The sequence below is a fragment of the Triturus cristatus genome, chromosome 10, assembly GCF_964204655.1.
Source record: "Triturus cristatus chromosome 10, aTriCri1.1, whole genome shotgun sequence".
NCBI classification, from domain to species: domain Eukaryota; kingdom Metazoa; phylum Chordata; class Amphibia; order Caudata; family Salamandridae; genus Triturus; species Triturus cristatus.
In genome coordinates, this window is record NC_140593.1 from 458,920,257 (window position 1) to 458,941,256 (window position 21,000).

The 21,000-nt window shown below is 45.9% G+C and overlaps 1 protein-coding gene across 8 annotated transcripts in view; it reads right to left on the bottom strand.

Moving 5' to 3' along the window:
- Positions 1 to 21,000, bottom strand: part of PARD3 (par-3 family cell polarity regulator) — a 1,320,414-nt gene that overhangs the window by 437,402 nt on the left and 862,012 nt on the right. The gene's annotated exons all lie outside the window — the stretch shown is intronic.

A 21,000-nucleotide genomic window follows, 5' to 3' on the forward strand; every position in this document is an offset into this window, starting at 1 on the left:
GTTTACATGGAGAATTTTATATAAAGTTATAATCAAATTGAAATTGGTATTTATTTTATCCAACTCGGCAGGATGAAAAGATAAGATAGCCTTTCCTCGTCCCCGACCAGAAGATTGCAGATCACAACAAATCTCATAATTGAGCATGTAACCTGTTGACCTACCCTGCCTCTAACCAAGTGTAGGAGAGTAGGATCTGCTTCTTATGGTTACCCTCACTTTTTGCTGATGTTTCACTGTTTTTCGACTTTAGACTGGCTAGGACCCTGCTATTCAGGGCCCCAGCCTAGCTGCTTCCTCTCTAAATTGATTGCATGTACTTTAGGTACACTCCAGATTGGATTCGGGGGTACCCTTATAAGTCCCTAGTATATGGTATACTATGCCCCCAGGGCATAGGTACCCCAGAGGCCTACCAGGGGCTGCAGCATGTATTGTGCCACCCCTGGGAAGCCATTTAAAATGACACATCAGGTCTGCTACAGCAGCCTGTGTAAGGTGGTGTATGCACCCCTTACTCAGATATAGGTTCCCTGTATCTATCCATATCACTGCAAATATAAACCTATCAGTCACCCCTATGGCAGGCCTTATCTATCCTGAAAGCAGGGTGCTGGGTTTTGTGTAAGAAGGTGCCCATGCATGAGTAGAGTCCCTCTGCAGCCTTCGAAACCTTTATTCCGGTGTTGTTTGTGATGCAGCCAAACCATATACTGTTAAGTGCATTATAACCTCACAGTAAATGCTAACTTTGGAATGGCTGCATGGAAATATGTTGTGTTTGGTGTCAAACACCTTAGAATCATACCTCCACACCAGTAACTAGTGTGGGAGGTATGATTCCACCCTACTAGAGGGAGAACCATGACTTCGCCGGTACACCGGCACTCAGCCCCTGCTATGGCGTGAAACTGGACAAAGGACATGGGTGTAGCCACCTCTCTGTCCTGACCTTCCCATAGGTGGGTCCCCAGAGTCTGTCCCACCCCTTCCTTGGGTATAAAGTAGGAACCCCTGACTACAGGACTTTAGATTTACCTGAGCGAAACTCTGCTACAGAATCCCAGAACTTCTACTATCTACACGACGTTGGATGACCGAAGAATCTCCCTTGGAGTAAAGGAGTTACTCCCCTGCAAGGCAGGCACCAAAGACGCATCTGTCCGGTTTGCATCGACGCTGCTCCTGAAGGACTCCGACGATTTTGCAACACAGGAGGTGGGTTTCCAAGCTTCCCCGTGGCCGATCCATGCTCTCAGCAACTCTGAGATCCAAAGCCCTCGTGGGGACCGTGCAACCCGAACCCCTGGACACCGCGACCATTTGCAGCAGCATATGCTTCTTGGCGATCCCTGAGGCTGTGCTTTGGGCTACTTGTAGTCCAGACCCCGAGCAGTGATTCCACCGAAGATTACTGGCCTAAACTCCTCGAGTGACCCATGGGCTGGTATCTAGTGATTCCTCTTGAGGTCGCTTCGCGATCCCTTGTCCGTCGACTTGTGGGTCCTTTGACTTTCAATGGGCTTACCTGGTTGCTCCAGATGTGCCCTGACTCTCCATCGCTTGGGGAGTCCACAGGACCTTGCGGGTCCACACCAAAGCAGTTTTTCTCTCACCGCTTGGGGTGCCGTTGCCAAGGCTTGTTGGTCTCCAATCTGGACACCGACCCCCCCCCCCCCCCCCCCCCCCCCAGCACTCAACATCCTTCGTGGGGCAGCTCGCCTGCAGACTGTGGTCATCATCGACGCTTCCTGGTCCCTGTGGCTGCAGAGTCAAGCTTCCCCTCTTCTCACCTGAAACACCCAACATCGGTGGGCATTCGTCTATCCTGCCCCTGGTCACTGGCAAGTGACCCAGACTCTGTCCCCTCTGCTTTCAGGTTCTTCACATCTTCGATCCAGGCTTGTATCACACCGGACACTTCTCCTTTCCACGGCAGCAGCACTTTGCAGCACATCGCCATTGAAATCAACGATGATTCCCGACACCATTTGACACCTAAGCACCCGGCTTCCCTGGGTGAGGTAACACGAGTACTCCGGTGCTCCCATGGGTGCTGGCCCTAGAACCCTCTAAGTCTTAAAGGGTTTGCTCAAAGTCTACTCCTAAGTGTCCTTATTCTTTAAAATTCCCTCCACGACTTTCCCATAGGATTGTACGGAGCTCGCGGCTGTGTTCTCACACTGCACGCGTCCCCCGTGGGTCCCCTGTGTCACTACCTTGGGTGGTTCCTTGGGGTCCCAGCAATTCTACGTGCTCTAGGCACTGTGTCTAGTCAAGTCATGGTTCTTATACCACTTTCTTAATATATGGTTTGGTCTCCTCCGGGGGCCCATTGTATATTGTGCTATTTACTGTCGTTTAATAACTGTATTATTGTGTGCCTTGCTCTCTAACTTCATAAAGAGGTTAGTAGAGAGTGTTTAGAAATAAATACATATATTTCATATATATACCTTGTGTGGTTCTCCTTTCATTTAGTTATTCAGGATGTTATAATCTGGTAAACCAAGCTGCTTTCCACTCCTTCAAGACTTAGCCTGAAGGCTGCTCTCCATAGCTACCACTAGGACAGCTTTCAATAAAATTTGTCTTAAATCTAATCATCAATGAGGGTTGTTTGGACTGGTGCAAGGTGCCCACTATAACTAGTGGACAGCATATACCAGGCCAACTTCCCAAACCAAGCAAGCCAGTTCCAAACTATTTTACTAATATGCAAGTCATTTACTATTGTGCAAGCTAAAACAAATTCACCTTCGTCTGCATAAAAGTGAGCCCTACTGCAGATACCTCCTATGATTAAATCAAACTTGTGCGACTGCCAGCCACAGACAGAGACAAGCACCTCTAATATTGAGCTACCGCACACGTTTCGCTCAGTCATGCATTCAACCAATGGGACTGTATTATCAAGAATACGTTTCAGAAAGAAACCGCCATCTCCCTCCACCTCGGCAGAAAAGCCTGGGCCCAAAAGGCCAACCGGACAAATTCTACCGCTGCCAGCCTGACATCCTTACCACTCCCCTATTAACACCTTTCACAGAACGGCAAGAAGTGATACGCCCTCACTCCCTGACCTGGAAGAATCCCTGATAGTGCCCATCCACAAAACCGACCGATTGCCCCTTGCCCCCTAACTTGTGTTTGTCATACAGACCCATATCACTGATCAACTTTGAAACTAAAATACTAGCGAAGGCACTCGCACTGCACCTCTACGAAACATTACCCAGGTCAGTGCACGCGGTCCTAAGCAGCTCTATGCCCATGCGGTTGACGCACCATAATATACGCCCACCTACTACACTACCCTCTGGCAGTGATGCTCACAGACTTTGAGAAAACGTCAGGTTGCACATCATGGGAAAACTTGTTTGCAGTTTTGCAGCACATTGGGTTTGGCCCACGCTTTAGATCTTATGACCGATTCCTATACACTGAACTACAGGGGCAGGTCAAGACCGCTGGAACCACATCGCAAACATTTGCTCTCAGGAGAGGAATGCGCCAGGGATGCCCGCTTTCAACCCCTCCAGTTTGCCCTAGCAGCGGAACACCTGTGCCAGGCACTTCGGACTGACCATACATGACGGGGCTCCAATTCCCTAACACTGACGTGGACCAGGTATCACTATATGCGGTGTACCTCCTAATCTACTTCGGACACCCCCATAACTCCGGACCGTTAGTGATGTGCGCACCCCTTGGACATATTCAAACGCCACTACGTCCTCATGGCCAACTAGGGGAAAACAAAATTATACCCAATTGGACACTCAGTATACACAGAGAGATGGGTCAGGGAGGGAGGAATAACCATGACCACCAGCTCCCAAAAACCTTGGGGTGCAAGTATGAGCTACAAGATCCCAGACGAAAGCTACCAACCTCTCATTCCTACTGCAGACCACAAAAGCGTGAGTTCCTATGATACATGGGGATGGCTGCTGGTGCAGGCCTCCCAACTAATAAAAATGTGACAAAACAAATGCAGTCCTCCAGGCATTCTGGAAAGCAAAGGGGGGGGACACACTAGGAACCATCCTAGGACGCCCAATCACCCTAACCGCCAAGGCATCTCTTCTCCAACTGGTAGATGATGAGACATATATCTACACCGATAGAAACCTTATCAAACTGGGATCGGTGATAGCAAAAAGGGACATTGCCGGCCTCTGGCGGCAAGCAAGAGCCCTACCAGTGGGAGCCTGCTGGGCAGAAATTGACTTATCAGGTTTACGAGAGAAACCTGTTTGAGTCCCAGGGATGCCGCAAGAAACACCAATGATTCTAGGGAGGGCGTGTGAAAGGAACTAATAAAAGGGGTGGAGTAATTCCCTCATAAGTGAAGGAGACACATCCTGAATCAGGGGCCAAACTGACCTAACCTTCCAGATCCATGTGGGAACCTTCCAAAGAGACCAACTGTTGTCTGAATGATGCATATACAAGCTGTAGGGTGATAACAATGGTGCTGAATTCCCATAAAAACTCAATACAATTATTTAAAAAAAATTAAATAAAAATAACACGTTTGAGGTGTGGTGAGAAGTAGGCAATTTAAATGCTAAGGCAAGTCAGAAATGCTGTATAACCAATTCAAAGCAACATGCACTCATCACATATCACTTTAACAGGACACTGATAAATGATGATTTTGCTATAGAATTATGACACATTTAAGTGTCATGGGGTGAAAAATTGCCAGCTTCTAATATATGAGGTAAATAATATATATATATATTTTATGTTTTTATTGGCATGTTATACAAGTTCACATACAGGATATGCATAACGATAGAAATAAGCATAGTACCAAAAGGAGTTCAAGTTATGCAATGCAATACTATCAACAGTAATTCACTGGTTCAACCTTACTTTTAGTATAACAGTGCTAACAGGGTCATATCCCAGAGCCCAATACAATATCCATTGCACTAAATCTTAACGGGCTAATTACATTATCATGTGGTGGTAACTTTCACCAGTGCTTGCTCCACTATTAGAATTATTTTACATCTGTTAAGTGGGTAGCCGTCCAAAATTGGTCCATCATATGGGTATCCCTGGTTGAATTAGTGGTCCCAGCATGTTATCATCAAAAGGAGGAGTGGTGCATACGCATTAAAACCAGTGAGATAAATAATATTTATATTTTAAAAAATCACTTCAAATTAGTGTCTGGCTCATTAAACCATCTAATAGTAGTCTCCTGTTGGATTTTCATAATCACCAAGCATATGCACAGAATCTAGTGGCATTACGAAGCCTTCCTCTTACATATTCATTGTGCATGTGCATGTGCATAAAATTTGCCTGGATTTCGCTATTCAAAAGTCAGAGAAACCAAGGTTCACGTTAAGTTTCACTTTACCTGTCCCCTCGACTGGGGGTGTGCAAAATTTACGCAAATGTCTTGCAATATTTACAATATATGTGAAAACAAATTAAGTGAAATTAAGCGTAATTACACAAAATGCGAAACTAGCATTTGGCACTGTATTTTAGCATGAAAAAGCACCCTTGCATACATTTTGGATGCAAGGATAAATTTTGCATAAAAAAAGTTACAAGAAATACAAGAGCCATGAACACCTACACCTCACGTTCTAGTTGTTTGAGTCGTTTCTTGTGCTGCGTTTTTACCATAAGCAGCTCGTAATTATGCAAAGTAATAGCGTAATTTCGAGAATTAGAAGCTTAAAGTGAAATGTACATGGGGTGCCACTCGCGGGAGCCTTACCGCCACTTGTTGTTTCTGGGGCAAACAGAGCGATACGGACTGCGAGGACCAGCAGCCCCTCTCCCTACAGCTGCAGCCTCTTCCGGCGTGACTCCGCCCCCCACCAGGACACCTTCATAATGGCTCGTGGCCACCACTTCGCGGGAGCCACTCGCGGGAGCCTTACCGCCACTTGTTGTTTCTGGGGCAAACAGAGCGATACGGACTGCGAGGACCAGCAGCCCCTCTCCCTACAGCTGCAGCCTCTTCCGGCGTGACTCCGCCCCCCACCAGGACACCTTGATAACGGCTCGTGGCCCCCGCTTCGCGGGAGCCACTCGCTGGAGCCTTACCGCCACTTGTTGTTTCTGGGGCAAACAGAGCGATACGGACTGCGAGGACCAGCAGCCCCTCTCCCTACAGCTGCAGCCTCTTCCGGCGTGACTCCGCCCCCTACCAGGACGTATACCAATTGGCCACTGACACGCAGCACGGGAAGCAGCGCGGGCGAAGCCCGGGCCAAGGGCGGGCCCGTTCCAGACCGTTTAAGACCGTTTAAGACCAGACCGGGCCATCCCTCTTGGTTGTTTGCAGCATTTCCTCCTGATCATTTTCTTTGGACCTTGTAACCCTAAAGGCTCACTGTTACAACTCATAGAGAAAATGTCGACTAGGGAGACCAGAAGCAAAGCCCATTCATCTAGTGTATCAATGGCGGGTACTCTGGATAGCTTCTTGCTGAGAGCCAATTCTTTAATTTCTAATGAGATCACCATTTTGGAAAGGCGTCTCTCGCAGGGCATTGACAACGCTAAAAGATCGTCTCTTGGCCATATAGCTAACGCAAGAACACCTGACACTCATATTACGTTGTCTAAGTCTGCACCGCCTAATGATTGTTTAGAGGCAACTATGCCACAGGTCCTTGCTTGGCCCCATGGTGAAAATATTGACCCCCTCATTCTTTCTAACAGTCCTAAACTTGTTTCTGTATCTGACCGATTGCTCCCTTGGGGACCAGAAATAAGTCATCAGCGAGTCCGAGCCAAAAGGGCAGGGGCCGTACCTAAACGGAAGCGGGGAGCCCAGGTTGTGGGTGGTAAAAAGTCAAGGGTAGTTGCTGCATCTCACACAAATTCCTTGGGAGGAGCAAAAGCTAAGGTGACTCTCTCCGCAGCAATAGATCCCGACATTCCAACGGCCATTCTTCCCACACAGAGCTCCCCGGCCGATCACCCCCCTAATACGACCAACAGTGATAGTACCCAGGTAAGGGTAGCTCCTCAAATCCAAGCTCTCGAAGGTCTCCTGAAATCTCTTTTGACCCCCTTTTTGCCAGACTAAATCAAATTGATTTTAGGCTGGCAAATATAGAAAGGGCTATTGAGCCTAGGCCAGATCTGCCACATAGCCCGCTGATTACGGGAAGGGGCAGGGCTGTTCCTGCATTAACCGAGTGTCTACCTAATCATGCTCCCTTAGTAAGTATTTTAGATCCGGTAAATCCCTCTCCCTGCAAGCAGGCCATCCCAAAAGTGAGCAAACACTCCGTAGCTCCCTCTATTCCGAAGGTGGCGGATAAGCCCACTGCGGATATAGAGCAAGAAATCCAGGAGGTCAATAGTCTAAGGAAGGATCAAATACTAAACCTTCCTCCGGAAGCAGCGCCACTGGTAGTTGTCCTAGCTGGAGTTCCCAAACTTTCTAACACAAGAGAAGAATCATTTGCTTCACTAAAGAACAAAGTTGTTAGTTGGTTAAATAAGCATAGACCCCTCCCTCCTAATTTTTCAGGCGAGATTATGATGGTTAGAAGGGTCGCATGGCTGGGATTATCTAAGAAAAGCATCAGTGGCGACTGTGTTGTAAATTTTAGGGACCCTGGAGCAGTTTCTTCTATCCTTAGATGCCCCCACTCAGAGGTAGAGTCCTTGATTCGGACTCTTCCATTGGCCTTTTTCTACCCTCCACATGATAGGCACTTCGATGAGGTTCCGGAAGTTGGGTGGACGAGGGTGGGTGCGAGAAGCCACTCTAGAGGGGCCATGAATAATTTTCACTACCCAAGCACGACCTTGCACTTTCAGGATTATAATAGGTTTAGCTGCCTGAGTGATATAGACTGACTAACTATTAATCCTGACCCACCTAGCCAGTTGTTGGCTGGTGGCATGGATAGCATGAAAATCATCAACATTGACCCTAGATCTACATCAGCGAGTAAGGGTGGTACTGTGGGGCTAGATGTTCCCAAGAGAATATCAACTAGAGTCTCTCCTCCCACTGCATTCTTAGGCGAATGCAATGAGATCCCTGATAACGGTCCATGGGCTGGGAATCTAACAACTACCGAACCTATAGTGGACCCATCCCCGGAGGTCCTACCTCTCCCCCCACCACTGACAATATTGTCGTGGAACTTGGCAGGGATTGGTAATAAACTAATGTGCCCCGTTTGGGGCCTGTTTATAGACAAGAACGATATTTGCCTTTTTCAAGAAACCTGGGCAAGGGATGAACATCACCGGAGAGGTTTTGTCTCATTTTCGATCCCAGCCAGGTCGGGGGGTAGGGGTAGACCATCCGGGGGACTCACAATTTGGGTCCGTACTCACCTGGGTTGTCAAGCCACGGTTGTGGACACCACATCTCATGATGTCCAGTGTGTGATTCTGGCGTGGCCCAATAATTTTCACCTTGTTCGGATTAATGTCTATTCCAGACCGGTGAATATCACAGCGGAATCCGTCACTATTGACGAGCTCTCTACATTTTTAAATACTGTTCCTCAAGGCTCTACCCTCCTAATAAGAGGAGATTTTAATTGCCACTTCGAACCGCTTCCGGGTTTGATAGATGGTGATATTCAGGAGGAGGATGATTACTGGGCAATACCCCCAGCTGTGGGCTTACCACCCAGGTCATGGACGCCTCTTGCTATTCAGATTACGGCTCTAACCCTAAAGTACTCTATTAGGGCATGTAATGGCCGCTTTAAATCAGACGTCCCTACCAAGTGTACATACAAAAAACCGGGCAGAGAGTCTAGGCTGGACTATATATTTATTGAGAGTTGTGCTTGGGGAAAGGTCGTAGATTTTATGGTAGCATTAAGGGAAGATAGCGACCATAACCCATTGATTCTCCAGTTGCTATCCCCGGGGAATTTTCTTGCCCCATCCATTGAGAAGAAGGACTTAGATACAGGCTGCCATCTGTCCAGCAATAGGCGCAGGGTGAGGTGGGAAAAATTAACAAACCACCCGCGTTATTACCTAAACTCTATGAGAAGGTAATTCCGGTTCTGGGTGCAGTAGGCTCCCTACCATTGTATAATCCCAATCCAGAAATGTATAAAAAATTTGAGGACCTAAATATGGAGCTAAATGGCATTTTGGCAAATGTTTTAAATCCTACAGTGCCCAACGGGGGTAGGACCCGTAACATACCTACCTGGTATAATACTGCTTGTAGGGGAAACTAAAAACAGAACTCCTTGAAGCTGTTAAATCTAACAATAATAAGGCGCTAATTAGACAAAAACGCTGGGAATACAAGCAACTAATTGACCATACTAAGTCAGAGTGGGATAGTGACTATTGGGACAATTTAACTGAGGCACTCAAAACTAAAGACTCGCGTAAGTTTTGGCAATTTGTTAATACGGGCTCGTCTGAACCTTTATCAGCGATAGAACCCAATATCGCTGCTAGTGTTTGGGAAGGCCATTTCTCACCCCTTTATGGTAGTGATTTGTCCACTGACAGCATGGTTAAGGGGCTAACATCATTACAATCTATAACTGTTCATTATGGGGATGATTTTGGGGAACAGGAAGTTTTTGATATTCTTTCCAGTCTTCCGGCCGGCAAAGCGCCTGGCCTGGACAAACTCCCTGGTGATCTCTTCAAAAATGAACCGACGGTCTGGGCTCCTTACCGAACGGCATTATTTAATGCAGTACTGAAGGGCATGGCAATACCAAGTACTTGGCTGGGAGCCGAAATAGTTCCAATTTTTAAGAAGGGCTCCCCTTTACTCCCGATTAACTATAGGCCTATAAGCCTTATAGAGTTCCCCCAAAATTTTTTTGCAAGGTTAATTTTAGAGCGCCTTAGGGATTGGATAGAGGAGTTCTCTATACTGAGCCCTTTTCAGGCAGGGTTCAGGAAGAATGTCTTATGATGTTATTTTGGAAAGTCGTAAAAGTGGAGGGCGGTTCCTTGTACACTGTATTTGTGGATTTACGTGCGGCTTTTGATTTGGTTCCTAGATCAAAATTGTGGTCTGTATTGTTACAATTGGGTATCCCTGTTTCCTTATTAAATGTGATCATTCGACTACACACAGGGAATTTCGCGCAAGTAAGGTGTGGAAAGAATGGGGCTCTAACATCTAGATTTCCCGTTGGCAAGGGAGTCAGACAGGGGTGTGTGCTGGCTCCAACCCTTTTCTGCCTCTACGTCAACGGAGTCTTCTCACACCTAGATAAGGTCATTGACAATGACGCCCCAAAACTTGCTGGTAACAGGGTCCCAGCGATAATGTTTGCAGATGATACCCTGCTACTTTCTAAATCCCCAATGGGTCTACAGCGAGTACTGGATGGCTTTGAGCTGTTCTGTTCCGAGCTGGGATTAGAAATAAATACCCTCAAAACCAAATTTATGATCTTTAATCCTCCAACCACGACACGCCCAAATCGCTGTATAGGGGGAATCCCTTTGGAAAGGGTCCACACCTTTGAGTATCTGGGGCTCACTCTAAACGAATCAATGACGTGGGCCCCACATCAAACGAAGGCCCAACTGAAATTAGTCCAAACAACTGGGGGGGATCATGAAACTTTTTAATAGCTCAAGTGCAAAACCGACTGGCCCACCCCTTGAAATCTACAAACTACAGGCAAGGGGTGGAGTAGCCTATGGAGCTGAACTCTGGGGAACCAAATGTCGCCCGGAGATCTTATCTATAGAAACTAAGTTCCTAAGGCAATTGTTAGGCCTTCCTTCCAGTACTCCTCTACTCCCATTGAGACTTGACCTGGGTCTTCGACCCATAGATGAAGTTCTCGGTCTCAAACCTTTAACATTCTGTCGGAGGATCTGGATCACTCCAGAGCTTCAGGTCTATAGAAATGAACTCACTGAAGTTTTGAGTCTACCCAATGTAGGGAAACATCCTTGGTTCACCTATGTGAAGAAAGAATTAGGAATCTTAGGTCTTCCACAACTTTGGTCAGACCCGGCCACAGCATGTTTTAGTGTCTCCCGCAAGCACCTTATCAATTCCTATTATGGATCTAAATTAGTAGTTTTTATCTGTAAATCTCAATCTTTTATTTTAACACATACCTTCTTAAATTTTAAAGACTTTTATCATTTCGATGAGGCTTTGAGTGAGATTAGACCTCACTTTGCTAGAAAACTCTATTTACAGTGGAGATACGGCACATTACCTATAAGAGTTTTTACTAGCAAATGGTTGCCACTATCCCCTAAAAATTGTCCCGGCTGCGATGCAGATCAAGAAACTGAATTACATATATTATTTTTCTGTCCCGCTTATAAAAAGTCCAGGAAGTGTTGGATCGTGCCCGTTTGTAGGAACCTGGGGTTTATGCATTGTATGCACGCCTATCGAGTCCTTAAAACAGACCTATCTACTCCAATAGTTTTTGCCGTATCATCATTTCTTGCATCAATGTGGAGGAAAAGAAGATTCTGTGTAACCACTGTCTGTGTTAATAATGTCCCGGATTAGGTTTCTAACTATATAGTTTTAATGGGGGTATTTTGCAATGACTATAGTGATTGGTATGTCTTCAGGCATTGGCCACTATTGGTTGTTGGAATTCTATGTTTTTTGTTTTTGTTTTTGTTTTTTATATATGTTTCAATATTTCTGTGAATCATTGTGATTGTTTTTACAATTATGACCATTGGTCGAAATAGAGATTGAGAACGAATGAAATGTACAAATTTGCTTGAAATTCGCCAGTATAAGAGAAATTTTGCCAGGGCCAACCTTTGATGAGCAAAGCAGAAACATTACCTAATCTGTACCGTGACATCTAAGGAAAGAAAAATGCTTGCAACTTGGGGAGAGGATACATCCTTACGGCTAGAGCGGTCGACCTCGGAGCTGGGGAATCGGGTTCGAGTCTCAGCAACGATGCTCCACATACTGTGATTCTGGGCAAATCACTTAATCTCCCTGTGCCTAACAAAAAACAAAAAAAATGAATGGGTCCTTCTGCAACGAAATTCGTGCTCATGTAAAGCGCTCTGAAAACCGATGTCTCGGGTCTAGTTCGCGCTATATAAAACTTTAAAAAATAAAATTAAAAAAATTACTAGTCCATCCCCTAAATTATAACTCCGCCTCTTCTGATATCTGCACAAGCTAAGTAATTAATCCTCTCTTCAGATTTCCCATCTAATTTCCTCCATGCAAGAACATCCTCAGAAGTGCCACCTTTTTCTTGTATTCGCCCGACTGAGGAGAAAACAACATTACAGTACCCTTTGGAGCAGGACTCTAGCATCTAAGTCAAAAAAGGCTTGCTCATTTTTTTGTCTTCTGACAAATATTATCGGATAAAATGAGGTTTACGGTCCAAGGAGTTCAGAAGTAAAATCAAAACAGTGAGGGCAAAGAGCGATCATGCGCTCATGTCATTACTGGGATTGCTGCAATACTCCAAAGAACTGAATAAGATGGAAGACAATTCCATTCTTCTCTTAAAAGAGCTCCTCCTGTTTATAGTGGCTTGCAAATTTATCTAAAAATTTGATGCTGTGCCCGATACCAGATTTTATCAAAGAAAAATCCCTCCAAGACCATCACTCAAATCGTGTCTTAATCGAAGAAACCAAAATATTGTTTCTCCAAATGTCTATGACTTGACCTGTTATTTGAAATTTTCAGCAAAGATGTACACTCCGATATATCACGCCAGAGTAAATTGTTCTTGTGATTCTAAGAGAATGAGTCAGGAGTCCTCAGATCATCGATTTTTCCATTGCTTTTAAAAATAAAAAGATAGTAATTACACAAAAAACTATTGTAAATGTAGTGATTACATTTGAGAACACATTAACGATGGACAAAACCTATTACATAACAACCAAAACCTACTCTATTACATAATAACCAAAAACATTACATAACAAATTGTTGAGTATATACAAAGAATTAATCAAAGAGCATACAGAAAAACACATGGAATTGCATGTCTAGTGTCCTACATTGTCGTATTGGTGGGACATTTGTCAATTTAGCCCTTTTGTCTGTTGCGCTAAACAGTACTGCTCAGCCCTATTATAGTGGGGGTCAGAACATAAATTTGTAACAGGATGAGATCGTACATTTTTTTCACCAGTAATGCACAATCTTATACGCAGATAAAGTATTTAATGGTAGCTCATGGCCCAGTTTGTAATTGCGCCGACACGTTCTGACCTTCGTATTGGGTCTCTGATGTGTTTCGGGACAGATCTTCTTCAGGGCTGTAAACTTTGTCGGCACGTTAGGGCGGCTCGTTAGGGTGGTCTTTTTGAGGCGTCTATCGGGTTGTAGATGCCTGCTGTTTTAATGTGACGCCCTTGGAGTGAGTTTTGTCCATCCAGAACTTTTGTTCAGGGGTTTATGTATGAGTGCCGAACTCATCCTCGGGGGTGGGGTCTGTTTTATCTGCAGTTCCCTACATTTCACTGCAAAATCCTCCTCGGGGGTCTCCCTCGTCTCCGGTGTCCTGCGTATCACACCACTGTGAAGGTCAGATTTCCAGTACACCAGTAGCAAGAAATCTGTGCACTCATAGTATCCATTAAGTTGTATTACTTTCTCCTTCACCATTTGGTTCCTGGTTTTAAAAAAATGCCTAGATACAGGCACGAGAGAAGTCTGTTTCCTGCTGACTGCAGAGTACTAACTCAACTATCCATCTTGGTCTCTCAACATTTCCCACTCCACTGGCCGTGTGTGCTCTATCAAACGTTATACACACAGCACCACCCAAAACCAGAATCCTGATGGTCTGGAGCTGCTCGCTTCCCAGCAATGCAGTGAGCGCCACCTCAAACTGGATCCTCCTAAGTGTCCGTTGGGTTCCGGAGGACATCGCCAAGCATGTCTCCAGGGCTGGTTGTGCAGGAGACACATTGCTTTCGATTACTCCTCTTCATTTGTACAGGGACAGCTGCTCTCCCTAGGGAAGGTAAATCAGAGACTCTCACCAGGCAACTGGCGCTACAATAGAGCTTCTTTGAAAGCCTTGAGATTGGTCCTCCCTGGCTTCTGACGTTGCAAGCCCTCTGCTCTACGCTCAACGAGGTCAGCCACAAATTCAAAATGTTTACTGAAATTAGGATTATCAAAAAGAATATTGCTACTTGTTATGATTGTTTGACGATGAAATAGAGTACAGAATGAACCACAGCTGTCAAATGGCCTCATAATATGACACTTTACGCGAGTCCTGGCTACTTAGGCAACAATATGTTGCGTTCTTGGACTTGTTGTTATACTTTTTTATACTGTGAGTATAGCCTCAAAATCCCAGCAGGAAAAAAGCCTTTTGTAGGTTTTCCTGCCCAGCATTGTTCAATGAGTCACTGACATCTGTGTGAGATGTGCTCATCAGGAGTATGTACGTTGGATAGGTCAGCTCAGCAATTCATTCCTCTGCGGTTGGTAAACTGAGCACTATTTTGGGTTGCAATAATACTTGCTATCGCTTAGCAATGGCAGAATTGTGCTATGAGACAATACCTTTAAAAAAAACAAGTAATACGTTAAGCAATGATGCCAGTCGGAAATAATAAACTCTTCTACACTAAATTATATCTCTTTGTAACACGCCTTGCTAAAAATCCGGTTTCCCTCACATTACTCAAACATTTTATTTTTTATTTTGTCTCCCCGACATAGAAACAGCTTTTTGGGTCCAGATGACCAAAATATTCATGTTTATGGCTATTTAACATTAAAATATCAGGTATGGGACTATACGGTTTCGAAGATAAGGCCTGGCGCCTTGTATGGTGCTGTAGTGTGGGGAGAGCATGGCATGATGCTGGCTGTATGGCCGCGCTTTGTGGTATCGAAAGACGTGTATGTTGGGTGTCACAGGAAGACAAGACATCTGGTATAGTGTTTTGGATGAGGGTATGGGGCTCTGATGTTTAAAGAGTATGGCATGATGCCATATATGGGGATGTGGTGTCTGGAGGATATGGGATGAAACTAGTATGGTGCCTAGGTATTTGACAGTAAGGCATGAAACAAGGTACAGAGTTATGGTGTTTGAAGGGTATGGAATGATGCCAGTTGTAGAGTCGTAGTGGTGAAAGGCTATTGCAAGACATCAGCTGGGGTTTTTCGAGGGTCTGACAACACAGTGAATGTGGTTATGGTGTTTGGAAAATATGGCAGGACGCCATCTTGGCCCTTCTGCGGATGTTCAGCAAACCTGCCAAGAATCAGAGACCAGTCTCTTATACCATTATGGCAAAAAATTGGATACGGACTACATGTGCGGACGGTTACCACACCGTTACCGAGATCTGTGTAATCTATAGACAACCATTGACCATTGGATCTGAATCACACGATTTCTAAGAAATATGTTGTATGCCATAAATGTAAGCCCTGAAGAAGTCTCGGAGACGAAACGCGTTGGCTATGAGGATACGATATGTGGAATGTAAAGAACATCTACTTGTGAAAGATAAAGAAGAAACATTTTTCCTAAGAAACAGACACCTCGAGTTAGACGTCTTCTTCACGCGCTACTATTGTTGAATAACGATATGCTATGCTAATATAAATGTACATAGTGCTGAAACTCTTTGCATTGAATGTTGTTTTAGGACTTGTTCCTATTTTTTGGGGGAGTATAGGGGGGAGTACTCCCTGGTTTCGTGCACTATTTAATAATAAGACACAGTATTCATTTGTTGTGTGCGGATTTGATCAGCCTTCACCCTCAAGCTTTGGTTTTTATTTATTTAAAAAAAAATTCTTATACCATTATGGTTTCAGGGTGGTCACTAAAAATTAAATATGACAAACACTCTGTAGCTTAAGCCCAGTGTGGCTTCAACATGCTTGTGATATAGAGCAAAGCTTAAAATCTATTACCATGGTCTGAAAAAGAAACAAAAACGATTGTATGTAAACTAAAGTGCCACAAAAATTCAGCAAAAAACACAATTGTGTGTCGCACAATGTCCAATTGTGTGCCAAAAAAAGTAATTCATGGCGCAAAATCCTGATGGATCTGTCTGTGAATATTATCACCTTTAAGAAATTTTTACGACTAGTTATGGAAAATGTATAAACACATATTTTTTAGTTTATAGAAATAGATTCTGTCACGTGGTCTTTTGAAAGGACCATCCAATGAAAAGGAAAAAAATCTCTTTCTACCCAATCCTGCATTTAGGTTCTTTCCTGTTGATGACGTCTGCTTGAATTTTGAGTTCTATTGTGTCATTTTTCATCATAAGTGGTTTAGAAAGTGACGCTTTTCCAAAAACTCTGAAACAGTTCCTGGCACTCGTATCACAATCCTACAGCAAGCCAGACGTCGCTCCTGTCCCTCCTAAATGTAGCAAAGGAATCTGGAAATGTACTGGAGCTCACGTTTTTTTTTCTTTTGAAACACAATTTTATTGAGTTTTTCAATCGTCATTACAAATGACACATTCTGACAAAAATGAAAAACAGTAAGGAGATAGCAATCCTAAAAACAAGTATTACAACCAAATTATTAGCGGCAAAATGGATAGTCATACATATTAACTCCAATGATTACAGTGCCTTCAGATATAAGAAAAGGGAGGAAAAAAAAGGGTGGCGTTCGGTTCACTGGTATATGTGGACAACGGGATATTAGAAAAACTCATGATTATATAGTTCTCTATAAACTACAACACTAATGCAAAAAAATTGAAACACCCCTCCTCCCCCTGTTTCTCTGGCCACTATTTTATACAGTAACATCTCTGAAAGTTGCATTCACTCAGTTAAAACCAGGTAAGTACAAAGCATATATATTTATATACCCCTAGGCAAAAGGAGAGATGCCATAGTATGGTGTTATACAGGTTCGGTCAGGTCAACCAATGAAGATGTGGGAGATGAGTGTGGAATGGGCCCGACCTGAGATGTCGGTGGAGTTAATGAGTCTATGGCTTGGAATGCTTCTAGCATTTGACCCCATTCAATAGAGATAGGAATCCTACGCAGTCCTCGAAATTCTTCTTGCCTAAGTGTCGCACTCTCCGCAGTACCCCATCGGATAATGGAGCCCGTGTAACGGAATATGCCACCTTATTTCACATGCGTTTATAACACATGGCGTTACAACGCGGTCATTACAATGACCGCTTTGCTAGTTTGCATACCGTTACAACGACTTGCGTTGTAAAGGACGCTGGATGTTGGAATAGTATAATTTACTAATCCAACTCCAGTCTGTGTGGACAGTAGGGAAGGTGTTGGATTTTAAATCCAACACCTTCTGCCCCTAACAACGCATGTCGTTGTTCAGACTTGCGTTATAACGGTATGCAAACTAACAACGGGGTCGTTGTAACAACCGTGTTGTAACGCCATGCGTTGTTTCGCATGCGTTGTTAACGCTGTTTACCCATGTAATGTAATACCCCATTCACACCACACTAGACAAATCCCACCCAGCTGCTCACAGCAAACAAAAGGAAAAACATGACTTTTTGACCTAACGCACATTAAAATTTGGGGCTAAACATGCTTAAATTGAATTGAATCTTAATGGGAAGATATTCACAAGAAGAAGCAATACAATTATGGATTTTATGCTTGCATCAAATAAAGTAAAGAGCAAAGAGGGGAGAAGAATTAGTTAATTATTTTCGGTAACAATCTTTCTGGTTGCAGATTCCTCACCTTGAGTATATGCCCCAAGCACATGACTGGAAGCTGCAGTTTTCTCAGCACTGTGCCCAAGCACCTCTAGGTGGCGCCATGCAACTCTGCACTGGCCTCGTCCCACCCTAGAAGTGACAGAGTGGCATATGAGTCAACCCTGTCTGTCGACGTCAGTCTCTTGCTTGACTCCTTCTGTGTCCTTGGAGGCAGAGCACGAACAATCAGACATACCGGTGTGCAGATCTATAATTTGAACCTTATTAGATGGCAAAAGGGACCACTCCATAGAACAGGGAGATGGGAGGGCTTTGAGGACTACGCAATTAAATAGGGTAACTGCCCAAAAACGTTTACCAAAGGCGACTAACGTGTTCTTCTAATGGACACATCTAAAAGCAGATTTCTCACCTTTAGAATGGGTATCAAAGCAGAGCTTCTGAAGGGGGAAGGTCTGTGGAGTGGGCTCAAGTCAAAAAGTCCTCGTGGACGAGACAGGCAAAATGCCAGTCCTGTAGGAACTGGCTGTAAAGGGAATAGTACTTTATGAAAGTGTGCTTTGAAGCCCAAGTCGCAGCCTGGCAGATGACAAGAAAAGGCGCTCAATGTGTCAACGCAATAGCAGAAGCCTTGGTTCTGGCAGGATGAGCCTTTAGCTCTTCTGAAGGTTGCTTTTAGGCCAACGCATCCGTCACTATTTTGTATTCTTCAGTGTGACACCCTAAGTGAGACGGGTATGCCCAGACATTGGTCTGTGCACGCTGTGCCCCTGGAACCAAAATTTACCAGACTATTGAGCCTTAATAAGGATCAAATCAGCCTTGGGTTGCGTGGATTCCAGTTCAGGGAGAACCCGGCATGACAGTTATGGCTGCGACCCTTATCTGGGGAAACGGCCGCCGGCGGATAGCCCTGGCAAAACTACAGCTACCCCTTGATCAGGGCGGGTTGGCGGCTCCCTCATTCGAGGCGTATTTCCTCGCTGCCCAATTACAATGGGTGTCGCGTTGGACGGCAGGCAGGGCACAAGAGGAGTTGTGCACGGAGACGGGGCGGATCCCGACCCCAGCGGTCCACTGTATGTTGCTGCCGGGTGCAGCGCCGCCGGCATCCCGGCCCCTCCAAGTCATGACGGCGCGTGCCTGCTTGGCGCGTGTTCATCGACTCAGCCGGGGTATTCCCCTGTACTCCCCGCTGTTACCGCTGGTGGGGCTACCTAGGGGTCGGGCGTACTACACGGAGCAAATGATGCGAGTGTGGACGGATTACGCGATCACAGAGGTGGGGATGTTGTTCTCTGGGGAGGGCCTGCAGCCCTTCGAGGCACTGGTCGAGGACTTCGAGCTCCCTGGGGGCCAATTCCTGCGACATAGGCAGCTTCTATTAGATTGCCGGAGGCAGTGGGGAGGGATTGAAGTGGAGCCCCCTACACACCCGGTCATCCATGCGATGCTGCAGATGGGGCCCAGTCGCCATCTAGTCACGTGGATATATAAAGCGGTGAGGGCCCTGCGGAGCCCTACGTTGGCGACCCTTAGAGAACACTGGGAAGATGACTTTCAACGGCCTCTGCACGATAGGGAGTGGACAAGGGCTTTGGAGTATACCAAGAAAGTGTCCCGTAACTACCGGTTTAAGAACATCCAGCTACATATCCTGCATAGGGCGTATCTAACCCCAGAAAAGTTGCAGAAATATTTCCCCGACGGGGTATTTGGATGCCCTAGATGCCTGGAGCCTGCTGCTTCGTTCAGGCACATGTTCTGGGACTGTCCGACACTCCACAGTTACTGGCACACGATTCACGCTACCCTAAAAACGGTCACAGGATTCCGGGACATGGACACATGGGAGGCGTGCGCGCTGGGAATTCATGACCGGCATAAGCAGCAGAAAGTGGAGAGAAGGTTTGCCTTCTTCATCTTGATCCTCGCTAAACGATGCATTGCCATGCATTGGAAGGCGCCGGGAGGGCCCCCTCTAGCGGCATGGGTGGGGGCTATCAGGAAGTGGGGCAGAGCGGAGGAAACCACACTCAGAACGGAGGAAGTCCGTGGGATGCGCAAACACCCGATCTCAATGCCCTGGGCCATGTTAATGCACACATTCACGCAGGAGACGGAGGCCGCGGCGCACCCGAGACTGATAGACCCTCTGGGGGCACCCGCAACGCCGGAGTCCATCCCGGGTAGTGCGCAGGCAGGCCGGGCTCCTGGGGTCTCGCAGAGGTTGTCCCCCCGGGCCCCACGACCAGAGCCCTCATAGGCCATTTTGGATGCTCCCGCCCCCCTCCTCACCTCCGCGTGCGCGACTACCCCGGTCCTTTCCCACACGATGGTCCAGCGTATGAGCGCGCAGCTCCCAGTACTCCCGAAAGGCGACACAGTGCACCCTCCCCTTTCCCCGGTTTCTCCGCCCCCAGTTAGTTCATGGTTACTTAATGGCTGCACTTCCATAGCCCCTGCGACGCCCCTCACAGGGGGGGTAGTCCTACTGCATGGCACCCCTGCGGCAAGGCGATTATGGCGCGCTCCAGTAGGGTGCACCCAGAGGCTGGCCCGGGCACACATCTGCAGCCCCACTCAGGACAGCGACGAATGGCTTGAAGGGCCAGAAGGCTGCACGATTGTATGGACTGTGCACGGGTGCACTTGAAATGTAAACCTATGTGATAATGCCGATATCGCCTGTGCCCGTGTGTTATACTATCTATAAATGCCAATAAAGAAAGTTTTCAAAAAAAAAATGACAGTTATGGCTGCACTGTTCCCAATTGTTTTGATAATGGCTGTATCCAAACTGAGGTGGCGTGGTGTGCAAAATACCGATGGACTGGGATGCGGGCTTTGAGTAATTACCAGTGGCTGAGATTAATTCAAGTATTCCATGCATTACTTCTCTGTATACTTCATGACCAGTGCACAGATCTTAGCGGACTATCCACTTCGATAAAGTCTTTCTCTTCATACAGGCGAAATGAGAACTTTGTGGGAACTCTAATATACAAAATATGGGACAATGCACCTTCTCAACGGTGCCGAAAAGATTTACACAGGGTTCTCTCCATTATAGGAAGACGCCCTGTCCCACCTTGGGGTGCAGCCACCATTCAGGTACCATTTGGTTGAGCTTGTTCACCTTGGCATTCATTGATCCAGCCAGGTGGTTCACTATCAGGGAGTTGCCCTGACATTCCAACCGCCACCACAGGTGTAGAGCATTCTGGTACATGATCCAGGACCCCTTTTTGTGACCGTACTAAATGGAGTGGTGTGAGACCCTGTAGCAGCCTCCCCCCGATGGACGGGTAGGAAGGACTTCAATACCAGGCAAACGGCCCGCAACTCCAAAAGATG